The 22,786-nt window shown below is 50.5% G+C and overlaps 1 pseudogene; it reads right to left on the reverse strand.

Annotated features, from left to right (window-relative positions):
• Positions 1–22,786, reverse strand: part of LOC135405245 (zinc finger protein 721-like) — a 250,874-nt pseudogene that overhangs the window by 99,646 nt on the left and 128,442 nt on the right.

Genomic DNA, 22,786 nt, shown 5'->3' on the forward strand with positions numbered 1-22,786 from the left:
ACCACCAGGTCAGAGCTTCCCCTCAAGCTCCGGCCGCCTTCCCGGCACAGGCTGGCTCTTTCCTCCTCAGAGCACCCTGGGATGGCTTTGGAGCCCCTCCTGTGGGGGGATCTCCGGCCCTTTTCCTCCCCGCTGCCTTCCTGTGCCGTGGAGCCCTTCAAAACGGCCTCTCCCACCAGGGTCTCATGGGGGGATTTGTCCTCCGGGCTCTCCGTCCTCAGCTCGGGGCCTGGGGCAGGAAGCAAGAAGGACAGGCAGGGGATTTGCCTCCGGCCCACAGGGAAGGCCAAGGACATCCCCCCAACTCCGGCCCCGGCAGGACGGCGGCGCCAGCGGGGTTGTCCTGCAGCCGGGGCCATGCTCGGCTGACAGAGCCAGCACAACACCCGCCCAAAGGGACACTGACTTCCTCCTCACCTGCCTGGGGGGCCCAAGGCATCTTCCTCTTCCTCGCAGCCTCCTCCTCCATCCGCCCAAGCTTTGGGAAGGACAAATCCTGATGAGGGGAAAACAAGGGCTGAGTACGTTGGTTTGGGGGTTCCTCCTGCCCAAGTCCATCTCTAGAACTCACCAGGCATCCTGTGTCCATAAAAAGCTCCAAAACACCAAGATTCAGCCCAGAAATCCCAAACCAACATGATTCAGGTAAAAAACCTCTTAGAAATAGCGAGATGAACCTCCTCACAAACTACAAAAAGTTAAATTTAAGTGAAAAAATACACAAAATATGAAGATTCAACCCAAAAAAAGGTGTTTCATTGGGAGGATGAGGAGAGTGAGGTCACTTCATGAGCACTTGATTGAGTTGCAATATATTAATCAAAAGCTGTATTAATGTAGTATCACTTAAAACTCTCCAGGGCTGTTCCTCGAGGTTCTCTGGCCCCCTGCCAGCCCAGGGCTGTTTCTCCAAACCACCAAACCACGTGTGCCAAACGCACTGGTTGGTCAGTGCCAGCTGGGGGAGCGGGCACTCGGTGAGAGGATGAGAAAACTGCACCCAGGGCTGGGCTGAAAGAGGCTTCAGCACCACTTCTGATGGCCCAGGGGCAGCATCTGGCTTCTCCCAAACAGAGACATGGCACTTGTTCCTCTGCAGGGAGTCAAGGGCAGCAGGGTGACTCCTGCTGCATGGATGGAATGGCAGAGGATCCCTTGGGTCCCCAGGATGGATCAGCAGTCAGGCATACAAACTGCCCTCAGGCTCAGGATGCAGCTGCCAGCACAGATTTCCCTGCAAAGTCTGCAGTGAGTCAAGCTCTGGAGAGCAGGTGTGCAGGGACCTAAGGGGATTATGGACAGGGGCCCAGCAGGGACAGCCAGGGCCTGCAGGGGAAGGCACAGGGGCAACCTGGCCCCCCACACTGCCAGGGCTGTCTCTGCTCCTCCTTGCAGGCTCCGTGGCCAGGCACAGTTTGTGTTCCTGGGTGCCCACCATCTCAGCACTTGGAGACGCTCAAATCAGCGCCCGCAGCTCTGCAGCAAAGCCCCAGCTCACCTGGCACACAGGGGATGGACACAGCACCTTCTCAGAGATGGGCATTCAAAGCTTTGTGTCTTCCCCACCACTGGGCTCTCCTTCCTCAGCAGCACCTCTGCCTTGCACTTATTCTCAGCCTCACCTCAGGGACAGCTCTGGGCTCACCTCCGCGCCACTTCTCAGCCTCACCTCAGGGCCTGGGCTCAAGGACAGGAACCTGCAGGGAGGGGACATCAGGTGCAAGCTGAGGGCTGCCTGCTTGCACTGGCCTCTGGGCTTCTTTCTCCTTCTACAACCAGCCCAGAACTCAGCCTGCTTTTCTAACACCACACATTTACACACTAACCTTGCAGATAGATATGGACAGACATCTCTATCACCCTGGGGATAGAGCCTCAAGCATGTGCTGCCATAGGAATGGGAATCACAGAATCACAGAATCAGCCACGTTGGAAAAGACCTCCGAGATCATCAAGTCCAACCCTGGATCCAACCCCGCCGTGCTTCCCAGACCATGGCACTGATGCCACATCCACTCTCACCTTCAACACCTCCAGGGACGCTGACTCCACCCCCTCCCTGCCCAGCCCATTCCAAGGCCTGACTACTCTCCCAGGCAAAAAATTGCTTCCCAATATCCAACCTAAACCTCCCCTGGCACAGCTCAAGACCCAGCCCTCTTGTCCTACTGCTGCTTCCTGGCACAACAGCCCCACCCCCACCTGGCTCCAACCTCCTGGCAGGGACTTGCAGACAGTCAGGAGGTCTCCCCTGAGCCTCCTCTTCTCCAGCCTCAACACCCCCAGCTCCCTCAGCCTCTCCTCACACCACTTGTGCTCCACTCCCTTCCCCAGCCTCGCTGCTCTTCTCTGCACCTGCTCCAGCCCCTCCAGGGCCTTCCTCAACTCAGGGGCCCAGAGCTGGACACAGCACTCCAGGGGTGGCCTCACCAGCGCTCACTCCAGCCCAACAAGCACTTCCCTGCTCCTGCTGACACACTCTTCCTCACACAGGACACCATCCATTGGCCCTCTTGGCCACCTGGCCACACTCTGCCTCCTCTTCAGCTGCCTGTCCATCCACACTCCCAGCTCCCTTTCTGCCTGCCTGCTCTCCAGACAATCTGGCCCCAGCCCGGGGGGCTGACGGGGCTTCTTGTGGCCAAAGGGCAGGACCCGGCCCTTGGCCTGCTGGAACCTCATCCCCTTGCAATCAGCCCATGGATCCAGCTGGGCCAGGTCCCTCTGCAGAGCCCTCCTGCCTTCCCGCCCATCAACACACCCCCAGCTTGGTGTCAGCTGCACATTTGCTGATGAAATGCCTGGTTCTGCAGCAGCTGCAGATGCTCAAGGGGCAGCAGGACCAAGTCAGGGGCTTGGGGAGGTCTGGGGGGCTTTGAGGTCCAGGATGGTCCAGGGGAGCTGGGGAGGGGCTTTGGGGATTGAGAGTACAAACCAGGACATACCAGAACAGACCAGTACAGACCAGTACCTCCTCACTGCTCCCCAGATCTCTCCTGGACTTGGGCCACATTGTCCTGGGACATCTGAGCCCCCCCCAGTGCGCTCCCAGTACAGCCCAGTGCCCCCAATACAGTCCACTGTGCTCCTGTCCCAGGGTGCTGGGTGATCCCTCTTTGGGGGGGTTGGAAGGGATTTGATGGGGGGGCTGCGGGAGATTTGGGGGGATATGGAGGGGTGGGATGGGGATTTAGGGGGTTTAGGGGGGCTTTAGGTGCATTTAGGGAAGTTAAAAGAGGTCTTAGAGGCATTGGGGGGTCAAAAGGATCTGTGTGGGGAGGGGATTAAAGGGAAAATGGGAGGTAGGGGATATTTGGGGGGTTAATGGGGCCTGGGGGGGAGAGGAGGGGCTGCACCATGAGCAGCTGAGTCCTGAGACCTCCCCAGTGTCCTCAAGACCCTCTTGGTGTTGCTAATTCCCCCCCTTGACACTCCAAGACAACCCTGGTGTCTCCAATGTCCCCAGGGCCTCCCCACTGCCATTATTCCCCTCTTGACACCCCCAATTCCACTGGCCCCAAGCCCCATCCCTGATGTCCCCAACCCTCCATCTCACCCCAGGAGCCCACCCTGGACCCTTTGACCCCAAAAATGCCCCCCCACATGCTCACAGAAAGGCCAAGGGCATCTGGGGACACGTTGGGGACAGTCGGGGGGCTTTGGGGGGCACTGGGGTATTACTGGAGGATACTGGGACACACTGGGGGGAACCAGAGGGCACTGGGAGGGACTAGAGGGTTACTGAGGGATCCTGGGAGGGCACTGGGAGGGACTGGGGAGTTACTGGGGGATTACCAGAACACAGGGAGAGACACTGGCAGGTTACTGGGCCATACTGGGGGTTACTGGGTGCTCACTGGAACATCACTGGGCCATACTGGGGGGCAGTGGGAGGTCACTGGGACACACTGGCTGGTCACTGAGCGGGTTACTGGGCCGTACTGAGGGGCACTGGGAGCCCCTTACACGGATGCGGTACATCTCCCCCCCGGACTTTGGGGGGCACCCCCACGACTCCTTCCCTGGGGGCTGGGAGATCCCCTGAACCCCACTGCTGGGCTTTAGGGGACCCCCGGGCCCCAGTCCCTTTGGGGTCTCTGTGTGCTGCGTGTTGGGGGTCTCTGGGGTTCGGGGGGGCATTGGGATCCCCTTTCCCTGGGGTCGGTCCGCCGGGCCGGCAGGGGGCGCTGTGGCAGGAGGGGGTAATGGCGGGTCGCGGGTCATGCCGGCGGGTAACGCCGGCGCGCCTGCGCAGTGCGGCCAGGGCGCTGGGACAGCCCCGCCCCCCCCCACGCGGGTTCCAAGCCCCGCGCTCTGACCCTTGGGAACCCCCGAACCCCTCGGCTAAACCCTCCCGAGCCCTCCAGCCTTTCCACCCACAGCCGCGCTCCCCGCAGCCCCGAGCGGATCCCCAGAATCGCGCTCTCCGAGCGCAGCCTCACCTCCGCCGCTACCGCTGCCCCGCAGACAACATGGCGCTCTGCGCACGCCCCGCCTCTCGAGCCCCCGCCGCAGCCAATCAGCGCTCGGCCCGTCCCCGCCCCGTCCCTGCCGGCCCCGCCCTGTCGGGTGAGCGGGGCGGGCACGGCGGGAAAGCGGCGGGGGGGAAAGAGCGGGGGGGACCCCAAAGGGAGCGCGAGGGGCGGGGGGTCACCCCCAAAGGGGGCTGGGGGGAGCCGGGCTGTGAAGGGACTGCTTTTCCAAACTGCCCTGCTTATCCCGCATGTGCACACTTCTCTCCTGCTGGGATCTGGCCCAGACAAACCTGAAAATACCTGGAAGTGCCACCTCCACCAGCACTTCCTCCACAGCTGCTTTCAAGGATTTCTCTTCAATTTGCCAAGGAAATGCTTCCAGATCATACTTCCATCTACAAGTCAGAACACCAGCCTGCACCAGGACTCCTGCTTGTTTTCCCTGCACTTGCTGACAGGAGGTGCAGAGGCAGGATGTCAGCACTTCATTACCAACAGCCTTAACTGGGGATGACTCCACTTTTTAACCTTGGAAGAAGAGCAGCTTTTCCTTTTCCTCTCCTGTTTTTTGGGGTTAGTTTTTTTTTACCTTCTGAAGAAAAGAACACATGTGTAAATTGAAATAATCTGAACCCAACTTTTAAGAAGACTGACACCTTTGAGCAGCTTCCTCTTAACCCTCTCTCCATGTTGGAGGAGTGGCCAGATGAAGAGTTACCAGCCCATCCTGGCTTCCAGAATGGCACAGCTGGTGGTTAGAGATTCATCTCACAGTTATCTAGAATATGCCCAAACTTGTTCTGCCCTTCCTAATTCCTAACTCAGACCAATGGCTCCAAACCCAGCATCTGGGAGGCTGATTAGGTTGGCAAGAACATTTCCCTGTGTGATAACAGTGTGGGCACAAGGACTGGGAGTGTGTCATAAGAAATCTGACTTGCATACATGGGGTAGGAGATAAAAAAAAACACAGATAAGCAGAAAATGTTTGCAAGGAAGAATTGGCAGCAAATCTGTCAGAAGATTAGTGCAGGTGACTATCAAATACAGGAGAAAACATGATGAAAGGAGTAACTCATGACTCTTTATCTGAGCTATGAAATGAACAGTAACTTCAGCCACTGATGATTTTTTTTAAATATAGAAGTGAGTTTGCAGTTGTAGCATTTTCCACATTAAAGCCTACAGCTGGTAAATAATAAAATAAGCAATTAAAAAGCAATCAAGCTTGCTGCATGAAAACCTCTCAAACAGGCTGCTTCAAACAACAACAGTCTTCTTGCTCCCCTCCTTCCCCCAAGCCCCAAAACTTCACCACATCTCAGGTCTGTACTACTCACACACATCACTTGGCAGAGGAAAGCCACACAAAACAAAAGATAAAGAATAATGACTTGTTTTGGTAGGTACTGATGGTCACGTGTGTGGAATGGGAGGTCCCAAGAGGAGTGTCAGCTTGGTGGATGGTCCCTCTTGGGAAGTACAGTAAGTCACCTGGCTGCAAGAAAATTGATATATTTAGGGCACCAGGTCAAACCTTATTGCAGTCAGAGAAAATACTCTCTGAGCAGACAGTCTGACAATATATATCCTTTAGAATCACAAAATGGAGCAGTCCTGCAATGTACACTTTAATAACATAAAGAACACTAAGCCAGAAGTTCAGAACCTTAAACTTTCCAACCTGCTGTCAATATTTGCTGAAAACGTGAAACAAGCTTTTTAACATCACAGAACACACAGACTCCCACTGAGCTGCAGGAAGAGGACAAAGAAGCAGCTGAGATGAACCTGCTGGCAACACAGTGGGCTGGCAGAGGAGCAGTGAAATGGGGATTTGGTCAGATCACATCAAAAGAAAAGGCTAGTATTCCACGAGAAAAGCCAAATATTCTATAAAATGGTAATCTGTTACAATACTGTTGTCTGAGATTTTCAGTTAAAGCACTTAAAAAACAGGTACGACCTTCCTCCTCCTCCTCCCTATCTTTCTTCTCACCTGTGTAAATTAAAACTCCACACTGAAAAAAAACTAGATAAGGAAAGTCAAGGCAAGAAAGGTGTAAAGCACATAAAATTGCCTCCAAGAAGGAAATAAAAGTTTACTTGTGGCTTGTCCTGTAAACACCTACAGAGTTGGACAGCACAGTCAAAGAAAACTGCCTTCCTTACCAGAGTGGGGACTACACCAACCAAGAGTATTCTGAATTCTCTTCATTTGAAAGATGGAGAAAGGAAATATTCTAGAAAGATGTTTAGGGAGAAAATAGAGTCAAACAACAGCACCCCCCTCAGAGGCAGCCACAAAGAGACAACCAAACTTTGACACCAGCCACCCAGAAGAAGTGGGTCACAGGAAGTGAACAACAGCAAACAGAAGAAAAATAAATTAAAAACTTGGATAACTTTTAAGCCCATCATTATTCCATAAAAATGAAAGGCACTGAAGTCTGGTCCAAAATATTCCAGAAATGAAAAAGGGAACTGTAATTTACTAGACTTTGCATTACCCAGTACACGATGACGATTGAATATTCCCCTCTGTCAAACAACACAGCTCATGATGTCAGCATCCCACCCAATGGGTCACACTATTCCTAAAACACCTACACCATCCAACATGTCACACTATTCCTAAAACACCTACACCCAAATGCAGCTCTGGACACTGAGAAGAGCAGAGAGAGGCTCCATAACAGGCCAAAAGGCAGAGAAACTCCTGAGGATTCCAACATGGAGCAGCACCACCAGCTGGACAAGTAACACTTCAAAAGCAGGTAAAACAGAACAGGACAAGCACCAGATTCCCTGCTGACACTCAGTAATCTTCATGAAATGTTCCTTTTATTCCAAAAATCAACCACCAACCAAACACTTGAATTTCACGTTTGGAAAAAGGAAGAGCAATTAATACAGCAAGTTTATGTGGGGTTTGGTTCATGCTTCTCTTTATCAGCCAAGGATAAATATTTAAATCTCATTCACCAGAACAGTGACAATGTTCAGTGCAGCAGTAAGTCTCAGTGCACAGAAGGATTAGCCTGAGGGATTACAGGCAGCATGTAAAAGCATAAAAATGTTTTAGAACCATACACAAACCCAGTGTTTTTTCTGCACACAACTCCACAAACATGACCTAGGAGTCAGGGTGCCCAACCTGGAGAGTACTAGTCAATTTATAGAAATAACTGGGGGTTTTGGCCCATTATTTAAATACTAGAAGCAAAGGATACCTTTAAAAAAGGATACAGACAACTATCACCCAAATTTCTCGTGCTCGCAGTGTGCAAACCCTCCCCTCAGTTTCACAGCCACAATCACTGCCTTCAAGAAATGGACCACTTTTAACTTTTCTGGCAATCACAGCCCAGACCACCTAAGGCAATGAAATTCTCATACCTTTAATATGAACTCACGTGTGGGATTCCCAATCCTATCTTCTGATTCCACATCATATTCCCGAGCTAAAGGCACCCTTGGTTTATAGAGCCGCCAGTGTTTCTCGCCTTCCAGCTGAAGGATAAACACCTGCAAAAGACCATAAATCCAAATCCATAAGGAAGTAATTCCTTTCATATTAATTTTTAGATAGCTACAATTCAGAGAAATTTAAATTTGAACTAATTTTTTTTGTGTCTATTTAGAGACAACAGACAGAGGAGTTGCGAAGTGGGATCTGTTTTATCCTAAGGCAGGCATTTGGAAATCCCTGTTTCTCTCCAGTCACTTGAGTAAGTGCTAGAGAACTAACCCAAAAGGAACATCTGCCACACAAATATCCAAAATTTCAGGTGAAAGAGGCTTATTCCCAACAGAGCATCAGAAACCTCCTTAGGGTGCCCAATGGGGGTAGATGGCATGAGTTAGAAATGCTGGATGTGAGGCTGCTGAATAACAAGCATAAGGAAAATGAAACCCCAGGTGTATTTAATGGAAATGAAAATATTAAAAAGCAAAATATACATATAAGGATTGGATTTTTTGATTTGGTTTAAGTGGGATAGTCCAATTTTTTCTTTATAACGCAGTGTATATTTGTATGTTTCTTTTAGAAGCTGATTTAAAATGCATTTGGACCACAGGAATTCATCATATCAGTAACTTCTTAAAAACAGCAGGACCAACAAGCACAACCAGTCTGCTGCTACAGTCCAGCTGAAGAAAGAGCAAGTACTTAGTAAAGGAAAAAGGACTTGTAAATTCTTGGGGCCTGAATGAAGTGAAAATGAAAAAACAGGTGCTAGAAAGCTTCTGCAGCTGTGAAAACAAACTTCTCTTTTTATCTAAGGGAAATATCAGGTCTGGAAAACCCAGTTTACATGATATTATGATTAAATATTACTATTAGTAAATTTTCAGCAAAAATATGTAAGAAAAACGACTACGAGGAAACACAAATAAAAAAAAAACATTTTCCTATAATGTTTAGTGGGGGGGAGGGTTAGAAGCACACACACAACAGCAAACACTGCCATCAGCAAAAGCCCATGAACAGTTTCACAGGCAAGGTTGTGCTGTCCTACCTCAACATCATCATAGTGAGGAGGAAGGCCCTGGGATCCCTGGGGAGGGATGTAAACATTGGACCCCACCAGAGACCCAAAGGAGCACTCCAGCTTCTCCTGAATCTTCCACAGCTCCTCCTGTAAAAAAAAAAAAGATGCTGTTACTTGCTGAAGAGCTCAGCCAAGCCCAGCCCACATCCTCCCCATGGCTTGGGAAGAATGATCACATCAGGGACACAGAGGCTGGGAAGGAAGGTGCTCTGTACCAGTGTTTCTCCTGAAGGAGAGCACTGGAGATGCAAAGGGGATCTGCCATGAGAGTCATTGCTAAGCCAAAAAGTCTGGTGCCCCAACCTGGGTTTGTTCTCTTCCCTGTGCCATCTTTAGGCTGCACAACCAGACAGACAAGGCTGAACAGAGGAAAATAATCCCACAAACAGCAAAACACCATAAGACAAGAAGCACATGCAGGACCTGCATTCTCTCACCAGAGAGAACATACAAAGGTTAGAGACCTTTCACCAGTTACTCCAATCATTTGGGAATATTCAAAACCAAACTTGACTCATCCACACCCCACATGTGACAGACAAGGCACTGAAGGGAAACAGCAGAACGTGCCAAGTACCAGATCCACACAAGTGCAGCTTGGCCATTAAAGCTGACATCAGCCAGGAACACTACACCTGGGACTCAGCTTGTATTTGGGATCTTATTTGGGTCCACCTCACAATTCAATTGTGTTGACACCTTCAAGACTACCTGAATCAAAGCACCTCCAAGAATCCAAGTCCTTTACACAACTGTGCAGCACCACTGCCTCGTTCTCAAACTCAAGGACTGAGAACACTCAGCTAAAATGGGCTGGTACCTTTCCATGGTGCAATTCACTGGCAAGAACACTGGAAATATTTCACATGGTTTCACACCTTACCCTCCATTAAAGGGAAGTGGCTCAAAAGCCACAAAGTTTGCACAAGGAAACAGTGGGGCAGAAGGAATAATTTAAGCACAGATGCCTAATCATCAATTTTGTGCATTTGGTTTTTTTTCCAAACTTTTATGTGACAGAGCAAAATTTTAAAAAGAATATATTATTATACATATTATAGCATGAATCAGATTTTGTTCTTACTGCAGAGCAGTGAAACATGATGGACAGTGCAAAAGTATAAACTGTGTTTTAATACAGCTCATGTAAAGATTTCAGCAGGTCATCAGTGTCAACCACTTCCCCTGGGGACAGACATGAAGCCATGTCTAGTGCAACTCAAGCAAAACACACCACATTATTAAACCAGCATCAATTACATCCAGTGAAACAATCCCACCTTAAATCTCTGAGGCTGATGAAACTGTATTGTTGCCTTTTTCTGGTCAAAATCCTTCTTCAGCTGCATGTAATTCACTTTGCCTTCTTTATTTAAAACCTTCTTCTTTCCATTCACACACTGCAGATATTCACATCTCACCCATAGCACAGGCCCTGGCTGCACAGCTCCTTCAAGTCTGACAGCTGGAACAGGGACAGGCAGTAAGCAGCCACCAGGGGATCACTGCTCTGGACGAGCAGTGGCTTTTGCTCCCAGTACTCCTTGAAAAACACCTCCTCTTTGATGGGGAGATCAAGCTCCCGAAGAGGCTGTCTGGGTTCTCAAAACTCAGGACTGAGGGAGAACAAGCTGCTTCCAGCTTTGCTCGTTTACACTGTGCCTGTGTTTCTTTTCCCATCTCAGCATGCTTCCCTCCTTTCTTGGGCATGGTTCCTGTTCAAGAGGAGAGAGGACCAAAACAATCAACCAGCAACACAACCTCAAGAGTCACGGGCCCAGAGCAACAACTCTTACCCTACCCAGTGGGATATCAGAGTATCCCGGGAACAGCTCTGGTTTCAGTCTCACTATTTGCTCCAAAGCATTAACAGTTTACAGAAGACAGGGAACATTGTTAGGCCTTCCTGTTGATGCTCTGTAATTACTACATTTACAAGTTTAACACTTGTAAAATTTACCAGTTTAAGAACTAAAAGGCCAAGATTCTGCTTTCAGTCCTGTCGAGCTGTCAAACTTTGTTTATGTAGAACAAAAAGAATTCTTTCATACAAGCACAGACATTTAATTTTAAAGCTGGAAGTCATTTACTTTGTTTTTCCCAGGTAGATAGCATGATTGTGTGCCATTATGCAAAAATAAAGAAGTTGATCTACAAATGGTTTGGCTGCCAAATTCTCAGGAAAGTTAAGGGGAAAATCAAGTAACGGTAGGTAACTGTGCAAGTCTGGAAAGCCAACACCTGAGAAGTTTGAACGTGCTGATGTCATAATTTCTAAGTAAAAATGACAGCTCTACTCCCTACACCCATTTGATAGGAAATGCTATCAATTTGTTGAGATACTTTTATTTACACAGATCCCGTATTTTGAAACTTAAACTCCAGTTCTGGTATTTACATGCAGCACTAAGTTCTTCTGTGCAGCAGGACACCCGTGCTGGCCCACTAACTCCTGGGCAGTGTTTCATCAGCAGCTCCTGCACAGCCTGTCCCTCAACAGGAACCGAGGGTCACCTCAGCCCTGCAGGAGGGAATTCACATCACCTCCTTCCTGAGAGAATGAACATTCCCAACTGCAGCATGAGGCAAGGGAACCTGTAAAAAATTAAAGACTGAAAATCAGTCCCTGACTGACAGCAAGATCTGAAGATGCTGCTGAAGGCACCAAGATCTAAAGCTGACATCCCCAAATGACAGCAACACAAATGCAACCAAGCCTGGATTAATAGTTTTGAATTCCAGACCTAAATCCATTGTACCAACCTCTCAGCTCATTCACACTGATTTAAAGAAGTTACATTCAGATATTTACTATTCATAGAACGCAGCTTCATTTACAACACGGGCTGTTCTGTAGCGTTCTGCTGGTTATTACAGCTGTTCCAAGCCCCCTGCCATGGGCAGGGATACCTTCCACAAGATCTAGTTGCTCAAAACCCCATCCAACAGGATCCAACCAGGCCTTGAGCACTGCCAGGGATGGGGCATCCACAGCTTCTCGGGGCAACCTGAGCCAATACCTCACCACCCTCCAGCAGAAAAAAATTCTCCCTTACATTTAGTCTAAACCTAAACCGTTCAGCTTAAACCCATTGCCCCTTGTCCTGCAGCTACAGGCCCTCGTAAAAAGTCCCTCTCCATCTTTCTTGCACCACTTAAGTCCTGACAGGCTGCAAGGAGGTCTCCACAGAGACTTCTCCAGATTGAGCCATCCCAACTCTCCCAGCCTGTCTCCGCAGCTGCTCCATCCCTCTCATCATCTTCCTGGCCTTCCCTGGACTTGATCCAACAGGTCTGTGCCCTTCTCACGCTGGGAGCTCCAGAGCTGGATGCAGCGCTCCAGGTGGAGAATCACCAGAGCGCGGCAGAGGGGCAGAACCCCCTCCCTCACCCACGGCCCGCTGAATGGGATGCAGGATACGCCCGGATTTCTGGGCTGGGAGCTCAGCGCCAGCTCAGCCCCAACTTTCCACCCACCAGCAGCCCCAATTCCTTCCGTGCCGGGCTGGAGGACAAACCCCAGCGCAGAACCCCACACGGGAGCAGCTGCTCCCCGCCAGGGCTGTTCCCTCCCACACCACGGCAGCTCCCTGGGAAGCGGCGGGAATACCGCCGGGCACAGCGGGAACACCGCCGGGCACAGCGGGAATACCGCCGGGCACAGCGGGAATACCGCCGGGCACAGCGGGAATAGCGCCGGGCACAGCGGGAATCCCGCCGGGCACAGCGGGAATACCGCCGGGCACAGCGGGAATACCGCCGGGCACAGCGGGAATAGCGCCGGGCACAGCGGGAATAGCGCCGGGCACAGCGGGAATCCCGCCGGGCACAGCGGGAATACCGCCGGGCACAGCGGCTCCGAGGACACGCGGTGTCCCCGCTCCCCCCTCCCGGCTCCCGCCGCCTCCATCCAGCCCCTTCCCGTCCCGCGGCCCCGCACTCACCCGGGCAGGAGGGAGGATCGCGTGGGATCGGGGCGGGCCGGGATGGATCGGGGCGGGCAGGGGAGGCGAAGCCAGGCAGGATGTGCCGGCTGGAAGCGGGTGGCGGTCCTGCCGCGCTGGGAGTCACGGGAGGAGCCGCTTCCGGGCGGCCAGTAGGAAATCCGGCGGCATTCCAGTGTCATTCCAGTGGGTATTCCAGTAGGAACGCAGCAGCACTGAGGTTAATCAATCTGCTTCATACAACGGTGCCTGGGCTTCAGCTGCGTTATTTATTTTTTTTCCTGGACCAAAAATCTTCTTCTAGAGTCTCCCTGAGTCTCCCTCAAAGAAAACTTTGGAATCCTCACCGAGCACGTGAAAACTTCCCAGAAATATTTTTGGATGCCTGTTAATGGTTTGGTTTCCGTTGGCTAATGATGTCAGAAACAAAAGAAAATGTTAGGTAGGCTTTGCTGAAGCTTTGTTCTTGTGTACTGGCTTGAAGGATACGAAGCAGAACTAGCAGAACTAAAAAAGGTGGATTTTGGAAACCTCAGCAGCCTTACAGTGCACGGCTGATGTTAGTACAAAGTTACACTTCCATAAGTGTAACTAGAAGGACCTTTCAATGACAGGTAAGAGAGGGGACTGTGTTCTGTCAACAACTTAAGGAGGGAGAATAACAGAGCCTTGCACATCTCCAACACCAGTTCAAATCCTTCCCTTTACGGAAAGTGGTTTTCAGTCTTGTTCCTCCTCACAGTGTGGTTGTTACACAGTCATAACTTCTGCTTCCCTGGCACTAGCTGGATCCTTTGGAACAAATGTCGTGATTCCAGTGGGTTCTGCATTCGTGGATGCATCCAGCAAATTCCTGTGTGCTGAGCAGAGAAAGTGGCAAAGTATAATATATAGAAAAGGGGGATGGAGGAGAGAAAAAGGCAAACGCTGCTCATACTGTTCAGTCCTTGTTCCTTTACCACCTGGACCGCTCTGTCGCCAGCTGACCAAAATATCATGGTCACTTGAACATGAAATAAGGACTAATCAGCATGTGGCTGGGTTACCAGCAGAGAGATTTTGCCAGGGGTGAACCTGCAGCTGTCCTAATTGTAGAAATGTGTACAAATTAGATAAAAGAATTTAAGTTTCTTTAGAAAGCTTTTTTTTTCATAGGCCTGTGAGCTTCAAAGAAAAAGAAGACAATCTCCACTTTCTAATTCTCAGTTCATCACTACATCCCTCAACATCCAGGACATTTTGCAAAACTTATTAAACTTCAAATATTTTAATGTAAATGCTCACCAATAGTTGGGATATTCAAAGTGAAAAATAGGTCACTGTCATGAAATTCTCTTTATTTCTTTCATGAGAATTAGCAAGCTTTGAAGAAGGAAGTAGTTCTCCAGACTTAAAAGGTTGCATCACCTAAATTAACACTCACAGGATGTTTTCTCACTACAGATGGGCGTACCAGCAGATGCTAAAAATAGAGAGGCCACATCCTGCACCTCAGCCGGTCACAGACACCATTAAAAGATGTTATTTCTGTTCCAAAAATCCACAAAGTACCTCAGCCTAACTGCCTGAACACCATCAGGGTGAATACTCAAACAAATACACATTTACATAACGGCTGTGGTGTTTTTAATTTGCTGTGGGACATAAACCCCACACATCTGACCGGTGGTGCTGGACAAGATCGTCCAGTGACGAAGGCAAGTGCTTCCAACTCCAGGGCTGTCTCTTGAGCCGCCTCTAGAGTAGAATATCAGGGAATATCTCCGCATCTCTGTTCCGTCCTGCGATAGCCTCCATCCCTTCCCCAAGCTCTGGCAGTCCTGGTGGACTGCAGGCAGATTAGCCTCTGCCTAAGGGACAAAATCCAGCCTATAGGGCAAGGACTTCAAGTATTTCAGTTTGGAGCCAGTAGGGCACTGCAGTACTGCTGTGTAAACACTAAATAAGGAGAAGGGGAAGGAAGAAAATAGAAACTTTTTTTTTTTGGTTGCAAATAGGTTTTTTTCACGTGGGTTTAGGGTGGATATTTGGGAAAGGTTCTTCCCTCCGAGGGTGGTTGGCACTGGACCAGGCTCCCCAGGGCAGTGGTCACAGCACCAAGGCTGGCAGAGTTCAGGCACACGGTGTGACTCTTGGGGTCGGTGCTGTGCCGGGCAAAGGCTTGGACTCGACGCTCCTCGTGGGTCCCTTCCACCTCAGCACGTTCTGTGATGGTGCGATGAGTTCCCTCTCTTTCAACACTTTTGTTCTTTTCAGGGCTCCTCGCTGCCCGGGGCCCGAAGCCCGCCTTCCGCGCGCCTGCTTCCCTGCCCGTTGTGGCGGCCGCAGCCAGGCGCTGAGTGCCCGCTCCCGGGCGGGCACGGCCGCTCGCTCCAGGAGTGGGGGGGCAGCGCCGGCGCCCCGAGGATTCCCGGGATTCCCTCGGCGGTTTCCAGGCAACGCTCCCCGCGCGCTCCTCGCTCCAGGGCCGAACGTGCGCAGCCAATGGGAGGCGGCGGAGTGGGCGGGGCGAGGCGGGGATTGGGCGGGGCGGGGGCGGGGCCGAGAGGGGCGGTTGGTGGGGTTTGGGTGGGAGCGGGCGGGGCCGGGAGCGGGAGCGCTGCCGCTGAGCGACCCCCGGGCAGCGGCCCCCGGGCAGCGGCCCCAAGACCCCCGGCGAGTGGTCCCCGGTGCGCGGCCCCGGGGGAGGGACCCCCCGTGTGCGGCCCCCGGCGAGTGGCCGCTGGGGAGTGACCCCCGGTGAGCGACCCCCAGTAAGTGACACTTAGTGAGCGACCCGCGGTGAACAACCCCTGGCAAGTGACCCCCGACAGGGACCCCCGGTGCGCGGCCCCCGGGGGTGTCTGTCCGGGGCTGGGCGCGTTCCTTCCCCGTGCGGAGCCGAGCGGGGCCGTGGCGGGAGCGGGGCCGGAGCGGAGCCGGCCGGGGGGGCAGAGGGGAGCCCTGAGCCGCCTTCTGCCGAGGGGGCTGCTGGAAAGGAGCCTGCGCTGGGAGGAGCGGGGGACGTGGCCCGAGGCTGAGGCAGGGGAGCTTCAGGTCAGCTCCTGGAGAAAGGTTTCTCCCTGTGTTTTTCGGGGGGGCTCGGGCACTGCAGTGGGTTGCCCGGGCGGAGCCAGCACCCCGGCAGGTGTTTCAGAGGCGCCTGCATCTGGCCATGGCTGACACGCTTTAGTGGTTTGGGGGTTGCTGGGGCAGTGCTGGGCTGACAGTTGGACTTGATGGAATCATGGGACGTGCTGAGTTGGGAGGGTCCCACCGGCACCGTGGAGTCCAGCTCCTGAGTTTTAGGCACCACTAAAGGAACTGAATCTGCATCGAGCTGTTTGGCTCCAAAAACTCTTCTGCCCCTAGTCTACACTGCCAAGTAAAACAAAACAGACCGTGCAAAATAGAGGCCTGTGTTCCCCCCAAAGGGAAGGCAGGCAGTTACAAACCAGGACAGTAAATCAAAGCTCAGAACATACGTTCATGGTCCCCACAGTTGTATGACACATCAAACCAGTCCTCTGTTCATTACCCGTGTAGAACTCTCATCAGGAACCCCAAACTTTCTTGTGTGTATTTGTATAGATATGTTTAGATATGTATAGGTAGATAGATGTACATACATAGATATGTATAGGTATATATTTGTGTGTATCTCTGTAAGATTCTGTATCTTTGGATGTGATATTGGCATGCTATTGTTGTGTGGCAACAAGTGGACTTAAAAGGTTGCAACACTTTAGGAGATCACCTTTCTGCTTGTGGGTCCTATTTTTTAAAGAAGGTATCAAGAAAAGAACTCTTTAGCCAAATATAAGTTAAGACATTAATCAGAGCAAATGTATTGATTTTTATTTCCAATTGTACAACAAGTCATTCAACTATTTGCATACTCCAAAGCTGGGTTGGAAACTTCTCCCTCAGAAATAAGAAAAACTGTTTTCCGAGGCTGTTACTGACAGCCATGGCAGAGTTTCCAATAACAACTCCCCATTCCTGAAATGCAAAGCCTGAAAAATGAAACAAGCGTTAACCTGGAATTCTTGTTGCCAGCACTGATCTGGACAGAAGTTATTAGAGAGTGGAGCAAAGCTAGCACCACAAACAACCTTGGGCTCTGCATTCGTTGGTCATGGCAACAAAGTTCTGCTTTTCAACCCATCTGCTAAGGAAACCTTGCCAGAACTGTGAGCTTATAACACTACTTTTCTTAAGAAGTTAGGAGGCCTTAATCCAGTGTACACAGATGAGACCCTGAAATAGGAGAGAGGCCAGTTGCTGATGATCAGTGCAGATGAGGAATCAGCTCTGCTGAGTAGGCTTCAAGCTTTGTGATTTTTACAAGTGGACTATTTCAAATCTGTTGTAGAAGAAACAGTCTTTTCTGTTTGATCAACTTTCCACTTTCAGAATACTGGAGTTTATCCCTCAAATTCAGCCTGTAGTTTCAAAAGATAAAAATCCTTACAGGAAATCTTTCAGCCTCAGTAGCCAATTGCAACATACCCAGGGAAGTTCAGCAAGAGCATCATTCATTAAATGAACTGTTCTGGACCAGCCATCCCAGAGAGATTGAGCTCCAGTGCTAAACCCCATAGAGTGCCAAGTGCCATAAGAGCTGATTTTTGGCTTCGCTGAGATTCTCTCTGGTTTCATTTGGTGTAGCTGGCACATCTGGAGCAAAGGGTCTGGGCAAAAGTACATCCTTAGAAGGGTCCAGTACAAATCATGTGGCAAGATTAGCGATTTCTCTAACTAAGGAAGTATATTAGATACAGGAATGTATTTTTCTACCTGCTCTTTCCGCACTGCTGCTGTATTCCTTCATCATGCCCTGTGAGCAGTCCCAGTGTTCTGTGATTGACGCCATAAGGGACTTGCTAACAGGAACAAACACCTCCGAGACAAAAGGTGCCACCACAGAAAAATCTTACTGCCTAAGAAGTGCCCAGGCTGCCACAATGACTGCACCTCAAAACCAAAGCTTCCAGACTTATTTTCCTGGTGGAAAGAGCTGCTGTTGCCTTTTTTCAGCCCTACGATACAACAGCCTGTCTCACCTCCTGGAAAACTGAATCCAACTGAAGATTCCTACCAGACAAAAGGTGCCACCAAAGAAAACACTTCCTGCCCAAGAAGTGCCCACACTGCCCCAACAACTACACCTGAATTAAAGGTTCCAGATTTTTTTTCCTGGTGGAAAGAGCTGCTGTTCCCTTTTTTTAGCCCTATTCTGAAATGGCCGGTCCCACCTTTAAAATATTGAATTGAAATGAAGATTCCTGCCAGACAAAAGGTGCCACCACAGAAAGTTCTTGCTGCCCCAGAAGTGCCCAGGCTGCCCCACCAACTGCACCTCAAAGCCAAAGCTTCCAGCCTTTCTTTCCTGGTGGAAAGAGCTGCTGTTCCCTTTTTTCAGCCCTGTGCTGCAATGGCCGGTCCCACCTCCTGGAAAATTGAATCCAAATAAAGATTCCTGCCAGACAAAAGGTACCACCACAGAAACCCTTCCTGCCCAAGAAGTGCCCAGGCTACCCCAACAACTGCACTTCAAAGCCAAAGCTTCCAGCCTTTTTTTCCTGGTGGAAAGAGCTGCTGTTCCCTTTTTTCAGCCCTGTGCTGCAATGGCCGGTCCCACCTCCTGAAAACTTCAATCGAAATGAAGATTCCTGCCAGACAAAAGGTGCCACCACAGAAAGTCTTGCTGCCCAAGAAGTGCCCAGGATGCCCCACCAAATGAACCTCAAAGTCAAAGCTTCCAGACATTTTTTCCTGATGGAAAGAGCTGCTAATTCCCTTTTTTTTGGCCCACTCCTGAATAGGTCAAAGTAACACCCAAAATAGACTCCAGATAAAGATTCCTGCCAGACAAAAGGTGCCAGCACAGGAAGCTCTTGCTGCCCAAGAAGTGCCCAGGGTGCCCAACAACTGCACCTCAAATCCAAAGCTTCCAGCCTTTTTTTCCTGGTGGAAAGAGCTGCTGTTACCTTTTGAATGCCCTGCGCTGCAATGGCCTGTCCCACCTTCTGGAAGATTGAATTCAAAGAAAGATTCCTACCAGACAAAAGGTGCCACCACAGAAAACTCTTCCTGCCCAAGAGGTGCCCAGGCTGCCCCAACAACTGAACCTCAAAGTCAAACCTTCCAGACTATTTCACCTGAGGGAAAGGGCTGCTAATTCCCTTTTTTTTAGCCCACTCCTGAATAGGTCAAAGTAACATCCAAAATAGACTCCAGATGAAGATTCCTGCCAGACAAAAGTTGCCACCACAGGAAGCTCTTTACTGCCCAAGAAGTGCCCAGGCTGCCCCAACAACTGCACCTCAAAGCCAAAGGATCCAGACTTTTTTTCCTGGTGGAAAGAGCTGCTGTTCACTTTTTTCAGTCCTGCTCTGCAATGGACGGTCCCACCTCCTGAAAAATTGAATCCACCTGAAGATTCCTGCCAGACAAAAGGTGCCACCACAGAAAGCTCTTGCTGCCCAAGAAGTGCCCAGGCTACCCCAACAACTGCACCTCAAAGCCAAAGCTTCCAGCCTTTTTTTCCTGGTGGAAAGAGCTGCTGTTCCTTTTTTTCTGTCCTGCGCTGCAATGGCCGGTCCCACCTCCTGAAAACTTCATTCCAAATGAAGATTCCTGTCAGACAAAATGTGCCACCACAGAAAGATCTTTGTTACCCAAGAAGTGCCCAGGCTGCCCCAACAACTGCACCTCAAAGCCAAAGCTTCCAGACTTTTTTCCTGGTGGAAAGAGCTGCTGTTCCTTTTTTTCTCCCCTGCGCTGCAATGGCCGGTCCCACCTCCTGAAAACTTCAATCGAAATGAAGATTCCTGCCACACAAAAGGTGCCACCACAGAAAGTTCTTGCTGCCCAAGAAGTGCCCAGGGTGCCCAACAACTGCACCTCAAATCCAAAGCTTCCAGCCTTTTTTTCCTGGTGGAAAGAGCTGCTGTTCACTTTTTTCAGCCCTGCTCTGCAATGGACGGTCCCACCTCCTGGAAAATTGAATCCACCTGAAGATTCCTGCCAGACAAAAGGTGCCACCACAGGAAGCTCTTCCTGCCCAAGAAGTTCCCAGCCTGCACGAGCTACACCTTAAGCCAAAGCTTCCATCTATTTTTTCCTGGTGGAAGGAGATGCTGTTCCCTTTTCTGTGCCCTGTGCTGCAATGACCGGTCCCACCTCCTGAAAAATTGAATCCAACTGAAGATTCCTACCTAACAAAAGGTGCCACCACAGAAAGTTCTTGCTGCCAGAGAAGTGCCCAGGCTGCCCCAACAACTGCACCTCAAAGCTTCCAGCCTTTTTTTCCTGGTGGAAAGAGCTGCTGTTACCTTTTGGATGCCCTGCGCTGCAATGGCCGGTCCCACCTTCTGGAAGATTGAATCCAAATAAAGATTCCTACCAGACAAAAGTTGCCACCACAGAAAACTCTTCCTGCCCAAGAGGTGCCCAGGCTGCCCCAACAACTGAACCTCAAAGTCAAACCTTCCAGACTATTTTTCCTGAGGGAAAGGGCTGCTAATTCCCTTTTTTTTAGCCCACTCCTGAATAGGTCAAAGTAACATCCAAAATAGACTCCAGATAAAGATTCCTGCCAGACAAAAGTTGCCACCACAGGAAGCTCTTTACTGCCCAAGAAGTGCCCAGGCTGCCCCAACAACTGCACCTCAAAGCCAAAGGATCCAGACTTTTTTATCCTGGTGGAAAGAGCTGCTGTTCCCTTTCTTCAGCCCTGCGCTGCAATGGCCTGTCCCACCTCCTTAAAAATTGAATCCACCTGAAGATTCCTGCCAGACAAAAGGTGCCACCACAGAAAGTTCTTGCTACCCAAGAAGTGCCCAGGCTGCCCCAACAACTGCACCTCAAAGCTTCCAGACTTTTTTTCCTGGTGGATAGAGCTGCTGTTCCCTTTTTTCAGCCCTGCGCTGCAATTGCCTGTCCCACCTCCTGAAAAATTGAATCCAGCTGAAGATTCCTGACAGACAAATGTCTTACCACAGAAAGCTCTTTCCTGCCCAAGAAGTGCCCAGGCTGCCCAAAAACTGCAACTCAAGGCCAAAGGATCCAGACTTTTTTTCCTGGTGTAAAGTGCTGCTGTTCCCTTTTTGCAGGCCTGCGCTGCAATGGCCGGTCCCACCTCCTGAAAAATTGAATCCAAATAAAGATTCCTGCCAGAAAAAAGGTGCCACCACAGGAAACTCTTCCTGCCCAAGAAGTGCCCAGGCTGCCCCAACAACTGCACCTCAAAGCCAAAGCTTCCAGACTTTTTTTCCTTAGGAAAAGAGCTGCTGTTCCTTTTTTATTCCCCTGCGCTGCAATGGCCGGTCCCACCTCCTGAAAAATTCAATCCAACTGAAGATTCCTGCCAGACAAAAGGCACCACCACAGAAAGTTCTTGCTGCTCAAGAAGTGCCCAGGCTACCCCAACAACTGCACTTCAAAGCCAAAGCTTCCAGCCTTTTTTTCCTGGTGGAAAGAGCTGCTGTTCCCTTTTTTCAGCCCTGTGCTGCAATGGCCTGTCCCACCTTCTGGAAGATTGAATCCAAATAAAGATTCCTACCAGACAAAAGGTGCCACCAAAGAAAACACTTCCTGCCCAAGAAGTGCCCAGGCTGCCCCAACATCTACACCTGAAGCCAAAGCTTCCAGCCTTTTTTTCCTGGTGGAAAGAGCTGCTGTTCCTTTTTTTCTGTCCTGCCCTGCAATGGCCGGTCCCACCTCCTGAAAACTTCATTCCAAATGAAGATTCCTGTCAGACAAAATGTGCCACCACAGAAAGATCTTTGTTACCCAAGAAGTGCCCAGGCTGCCCCAACAACTGCACCTCAAAGCCAAAGCTTCCAGACTTTTTTTCCTTAGGAAAAGAGCTGCTGTTCCTTTTTTATTCCCCTGCGCTGCAATGGCCGGTCCCACCTCCTGAAAACTTCAATCGAAATGAAGATTCCTGCTAGACAAAAGGTGCCACCACAGAAAGTTCTTGCTGCCCAAGAAGTGCCCAGGGTGCCCAACAACTGTGACCTCAAAGCCAAAGCTTCCAGCCTTTTTTTCCTGGTGGAAAGAGCTGCTGTTACCTTTTGGATGCCCTGCGCTGCAATGGCCTGTCCCACCTTCTGGAAGATTGAATCCAAAGAAAGATTCCTACCAGACAAAAGTTGCCACCAAAGAAAACTCTTCCTGCTCAAGAGGTGCCCAGGCTGCCCCAACATCTACACCTGAAGCCAAAGCTTCCAGACTTTTTTTCCTGGTGGAAAGAGCTGCTGTTCACTTTTTTCAGCCCTGCTCTGCAATGGCCGGTCCCACCTCCTGGAAAATTGAATCCACCTGAAGATTCCTGCCAGACAAAAGGTGCCACCACAGGAAGCTCTTCCTGCCCAAGAAGTTCCCAGCCTGCACGAACTACACCTTAAGCCAAAGCTTCCATCTATTTTTTCCTGGTGGAAGGAGATGCTGTTCCCTTTTCTGTGCCCTGCGCTGTAATGGCCGGTCCCACCTCCTGAAAAATTCAATCCAACTGAAGATTCCTATCTAACAAAAGGTGCCACCACAGAAAGTTCTTGCTGCCAGAGAAGTGCCCAGGCTGCCCCAACAACTGCACCTCAAAGCTTCCAGCCTTTTTTTCCTGGTGGAAAGAGCTGCTGTTACCTTTTGGATGCCCTGCGCTGCAATGGCCGGTCCCACCTTCTGGAAGATTGAATCCAAATAAAGATTCCTACCAGACAAAAGTTGCCACCACAGAAAACTCTTCCTGCCCAAGAGGTGCCCAGGCTGCCCCAACAACTGAACCTCAAAGTCAAACCTTCCAGACTATTTTTCCTGAGGGAAA

Source organism: Pseudopipra pipra, chromosome W, assembly GCF_036250125.1.
Source record: "Pseudopipra pipra isolate bDixPip1 chromosome W, bDixPip1.hap1, whole genome shotgun sequence".
Taxonomy (NCBI): Eukaryota; Metazoa; Chordata; class Aves; order Passeriformes; family Pipridae; genus Pseudopipra; species Pseudopipra pipra.